This window comes from Chiloscyllium plagiosum, unplaced genomic scaffold, assembly GCF_037043375.1.
Source record: "Chiloscyllium plagiosum isolate Xiang-an unplaced genomic scaffold, Cpla_swu_hap1 HiC_scaffold_31, whole genome shotgun sequence".
NCBI lineage: Eukaryota > Metazoa > Chordata > Chondrichthyes > Orectolobiformes > Hemiscylliidae > Chiloscyllium > Chiloscyllium plagiosum.
The window spans coordinates 71,676,963-71,683,026 of NW_028270169.1; positions in this window are offsets into that span (position 1 = coordinate 71,676,963).

Sequence of the window (6,064 nt, forward strand, 5' to 3'; positions counted from 1 at the left end):
ATGGGGCTGAATGTTGACCAATTGGACATTAGCATGTCCTTTAATATGTTCCTTATGGCAGGCTCATGCAGAAGGTGAAGTGAAATGGGATCAGCGGTCAGTTAGTAAGATGGATAGAGAACTGTTTGGTCATAGAATACATAGTGGTGGAACAGTGTTTTTTGTGACTGGAGATCTGTAAATAGTTTGGCGGAGTTGCAGATTGTGAGGATGATTGCCAGATAATACAGCAGGATATATGTCAGCTGCAGACTTGGACAGAGAAAACACAGATGTAACTTTATCTGGAGAGTTGTGATGTGATACATTTTGGAAGGTCGAATGCAGGAGAAAAGTATAAAGTGGATGGAAAAACTATTGATTGCATCAACATCCGTAGGATTTTGGTGTACAGCTCCACAGTTCCCTGAAAGTGATAACATGGGTGGATAGGGTGATCAAGAAGACTGATGGCAAACTTGCAGACATACATCGGAGCATGCAGTATGAAAATTAGCAGGTCACATTGCAGCTGTAGAGAAACTTAGTTCAACGTACATTTAGAATTATGTGTACAGTACTGGTTGCCACACGATGCTGAAGTGTTGGAGAGGGTATGGAAAAGTTTTACCAGCATATTGTCTGGTTTGGAGGGTATTACCCAGAAGGAGAAATTGAACACACATGGTTTATTTGCACCTGGGCATCATTGGCTATGGGGCTACCTGATAGATATTTACAAAATCATCAGAGGCATAGATAGAAGGACAGCTAGATGCTTCCCCCAACCCCTACACCCTTCCCCCACCCAGAGGAGAAATATCAATCACTCAGGACCGTAGGTTTTAGGTAAAAGGGAGAAAGTTCAGGAGATGTGATAGGTAAGTTTATTTCTGCTGTTCCAGACAGAACGTGAAAATGCACTGATAGAGGGGAAGAAGTCAATATAGCAAGGTTTCAGAGGGATCTTGGCACAAGTATGAATAAGTAGGGAATAGAATGACATAGAAGGTAGTGGAACAAAAACTTTTGTTTTAACTTTAGAAGGTCATCCTGTGTCAATGCGGGCTTGCTGGGCTGAAGGGCCTGTCCCTGTGCTGGACTGTTCTTTAAGACAAGATTTGAGCACGGGAGTGGCGAGATGCTCACTGAATGATTACTGATGATCAACAGCCACATTATTGTGGACTCCTCCCATCATCATCTTGCAGCTTCAGATCGTTTCCCAATTTGGGGAAACTCAATATTGAGAATTTGACATGAATGTCAGAGCGGGTACCTGGTGACGCCATCACGCCGCTCGCTCCTGTGGCCTTCTTCCTTGGACACCAGCGTCTCGGGGCACACTGCACTGACAGAAGCTACATGTCCTCCACACCCACCAATGCTGTCATCTGACACATGCCAGCCTCACCATGCCATCCCAGCACATCTCCGACCCACTGACAGTACGCTTCTGTACTTCAATGCTGCAGCTCAGGGTGCACTGACAACTCTCATTGCAATGCTGCTGCAAGGACACTGTGCTCAGGGACACACACCCAGCTCATGGTCTGTCTCTCTGGGCTGCTCAATCCATATTTGTACACATTCACTTTGAACTGATTTGAATGCTCACAGAATTATTGCCTTGCCTTACCCTGCCTTTAGCAGCGTTTCTCCTCAGCTACATCTACCAGGCTCACCCGTCTGCTGTGTTGTGTTGGTGTTTAGCAGAGACACAAACCCAGGAAGCTTGATATCATTGTCCACAGGAAGTCACAGTGCCCAGCACAGTGACCCAGGGGGAGTCTCAGATCCCAGTCCGGGACCTTGGACACAGTCAGTCAGTCAGCCTCTCTTGGTTGTTAGGGTCAGGATCCTTCCCCTATGAGGGGGTGAGGAGATGAATGTTAGGCTGTCCCATATCCCTCTTCGCTCTTTGTGCCCTCGTATGGGATGATTCCTTCTGGAATGTGAGAATTACCAAGTAGGATTAGGGACATGGAAGTGTTGGTACAGCTGTTAGTGCTGGCACAGCTGGGGGAAAGATGTCGAGTTCTTCTGAGTGAGTGAATGGGCAGCACAGACAACAGGCAGAGTTGGGCAGAGGGGCAGAGAAGAGATTACAGAGAGACTGAGAGAAGGTGCTGCATGCACTGACGGTGGGAGAACATGAGCCTTGGTGGGAGGTGGGTGCAGTAATAGAGAGAGAGAGTGACGGTGAGGTCACAAATTTCAGATGGTGGCACTTACCCTGGTGGAGTGGAGAAGGTCACTGACCTCCTTCCTATACTGCTGGGTATTCACCCAGAAGGCTGGTACCTCACTGACCTAGGGGTCAGCCTCGGACTAAGCTGGCAGGGTCTGGTGTCATAGCTTCCCCTGCCAGCCCTTTAGGAAGATAATGTCCCTCTCCTGCACCATGCCATCCACCAGAAACTCAGGGGCTTGGCCACAAAGTGAGGCCCCAGTTTTACCCCCTCTGCCATGTCCTGGGCAGTTTCAGATTCACAATCCAAGAGTAAAATGACTTTTTAAAGATAGCTCCGGGAAACAGGGAGGCTGGTGCATTCTGGGATATCCAGGCAGAGGGCAGTTGTTGTGACAAAGGGGAAAAATCATCGCGTTAGTGTCAGATGAGAGGAAGACCACGCGGGCAGGGAGAGTAGTTAATGAGGCAGATTGGGGATGGTATCATGAGAACATGCAATTCACCTTGTGGAGAGAAACCCTCCATAAAACCTGTTTAAAATGAGACTTGACCAATCATAAGATGGGTTAGGCCTTTGTCTGTCTGGATCAAAATAGGGATGACATTTTGGGAGCAACAAACTTGGAGCGGACAAATATACAGGAGATTCAAATCCTCAAAAAGGGGTAACACAATGTTCCAGACTGTAAAAAGGAGCTGGGGAAAATCCCCGGACTTATATTTACCTAGATTATCCAATCCTCACTGGATGCAGGGATTGTGCTGGAGGCCTGGAGAATGGCTAATACCGCAACTTTGTTTAATGTAGAGCAAGGGACTGACTGAATAGGTCGCGGCTGGAATTCAGAGACAGTGGATAAACGGTCACTGAGGAAGTCTCAGGGACTCCAGAATAGTCGGTCTGGACTTGGTCAAGGAAGATCGTGTGTAATTAATTTGACTGGGTCGGTTTGAGTCAGTAACTCGTGACTGCATGTGAATTTCTTGGATTTGACGAGAGATCCCATGGCAGACTGTTAAAAAACAGAAAATATGGGGGCCAGGTGAATGAAGTAAACAACCCAGAGAAGTGCAAGGCAAGGCATTTGGGGACATCAACAATAGAGAGGAATGAACAATAAATGAGAGCATGGTCAGTGTGGGCAGGTAAATGAAGTAGGCTGGACAGATCAATAATCTCATTAATGGAGCAAATGGCATCATTCCCTCTCTCAGCCAAAGTGCAGAATTTCAGAGCAGGAAGCTTATACAGGAATTGTATAAATAATGAGTCACAGCTTGGGGACTGTGTGCATTTCTGGTCACCCCATCATATGGGAGGAAGGAATTAGACTGGAGAGGGAACAGAGGAGATCCGTTACCCTGTGACAGTGGAAGTGCAGTTATGGGAAAAGATTGGAATGGAGGATACTGAGAGGAGATTTGATTGGGGTGCGCATATTGTCAGGAGCCTGGATAGAAAGGGAGAGAATACATTGTTCCTGTTGGAGACCTCAGTTACCTTTAGCGAATACTTAATGTATGTGGTTAAATAGTAGAGACGTGATGAGGAAAGTTGTTATTTCACCCAGAGTATGGTCGGGATCTGGGAGTCACACATGGAAGTGGAGTAGAGGCAGAAACTCTCAAACCATTTTAAAAAGGTGTTGGGATCTGCACCTGAAGTCCTACACTGTCTGGGGAGACAGAACTCGGGCTTTAAAAAACAACGTTACATCTTGTCCAACGTAGACAGTGAACAGAGTTATCTCCTCGAAACTGTGCTATTTTCTGAAGTTTGCAAAGGTGACCAATATCTGATAGGATTAATACGCAGGGATGAGGGGTGAGGGCAGGGAGGAGCAGTGTGTAAATTGATGAGCATCACAATAATACTGATCCCATCCTTTATACACAATGCTCCTTCACTGTGTTGGCCTATTTATCCTTCCTGTAGAAATGGGGAAAAGATTTGATTATCCTGGTCTGTCGTGGTCACACTGCAGCCCCATCTCCATAATGACAGCTCCATCGAACCTGGTTCACACTATTTAAAGCTACCATTTCACTGGCCTTGTTGAAATGTTCCCAGCTTCATTCTTGCCCCATTGAAGGCTGCTGTCAGTCAACTAATGTTTCTCCCTCTCAATTATTGCATTTCATTCTCTACCATTATCCTGAACTTTACAATAAAATGATCGCGGCGCCCCAAAACAATCCCCTACTGACACTGGATCCACTTGCCCCACCTCTTTCCCAAGGACCAGATCCAATAGTACATGCTCTCTTGGGTTGGATACATACTCCTGCAGTGAGCTCTCCTCCATGTAATCCAGGAACACTTGACCCTCGTAAACCTTCACCACCAGTATCCCTGTCAATATCTGGAAACATTAATTTTCTCAGTATAACTGATCTGTAGTATTGTCATCGGTCTCAAATGACCCTGCGTATTTATTGTCTCCATCATTTCTTTGGTTCCTGGCAGACAGACTGTACCTCACAGTAATTGTACACTTTTTGTTCTGTAGCTCCAGCCAAATTCTGTCCTTGGACGGATCCTCTTTCTCTTGGACGCCTTAACTAATGCTAATCTAAACCAATACTTCTACCTTCATTCTTTCCCTTCCCTTCTATCATTTTGGAATCCTTTATACTCAGCAATATTTAACACACAGTCCTGCCATTCCTTGAGCCAGCTCTCGGTGATCAGTACATCAGATTTCCACACACTAATCTACATCTGGAACTCCCTATATTCCGAGTATTTATGTTCATGCAGAGTACGTCAGATTAAGGCTTCCTTTCTTACTCCATCTTCCACTAATTAACTTGTTGTTGTAAATTAGTACCAACTGCATCTCCCATTATTTTGAGAATCCTGGTAGTCTCCTCTACTATTCCTTTTTGGATCCTAAGCACACATCAAGTTATTTTCAATCCCTCCCACACAGCCCACAATGAATTCAGTCCCAGCTCTGTCACGTTAGCCCATCCAGCTTGTCCAGTTGCTGCCTTCCACAGAACCAGTCCCAATGTCCCAGGAAGCTGAAGCCCTTCCTACTGCACCATCGTTCCAGTCACACTCTCATCTACCTAAAACTCTGAGTTCTGGTCTCACTTGTACATGGCACGGGGAGTATTCCAGGGATTGCTACATTTGAGGTACCACTTGCTAAGCATCCATCTAGCTCCCTAAATTCCGACTCTCAGACCACTTCACCCTTCCTACCCTGGTCATTCCCACCAACATGGACATGACCTTTGACTGCTCACTGTCCCCCAGACAAATGTCCTGCAGACACCGTGACATCCTTAAGTCCACTATACTGGAATTACAGAAACGCTGACACCTTCTTCACTTTCCTGACTCCCCTGTGCCTATTGCTCCTCCTTCCTTCTCCCTCCCCTCCTGTACAGTCAGGCTGCTTGTGGGGCCACAGACATGGCTCTGACTGCACACCCCTGAGCAGCCAATACCTTCATCAGCTTCCAAACTGGGAAACTGAATTGGGAGGGAGACACCAAGATATTCTTGTATTACCTGACTGTTTCTCTTCGATTGCCTAGTCCCTCATTCCCTTCCTTCTTACAGGCTGTCATGTCTGCAGGGTGATTTGCTCTGGTTGTGTGCTATCCCCCTAACTCTCAGCATCACAGATGGCCCATAGAGTCTCTAGTCACTGTCTGAGCTCAAGACCCAGTGTCCATCTAGGACACGAGCAGGGGGCTATGAATTCCCAATGTAACAGAACACATTTTCCATCTGATAAACATGGCTTGCCATGTCGTAAAATTCAACGTGTCTAGAGTAACTTAATTCATTACTTAGAATGAAGTTAACATCTGGCAAATAACAATATTGTTAAGTCCCTTATTCAACTGTGGCTGACTGAGGGTAATTTATTATAT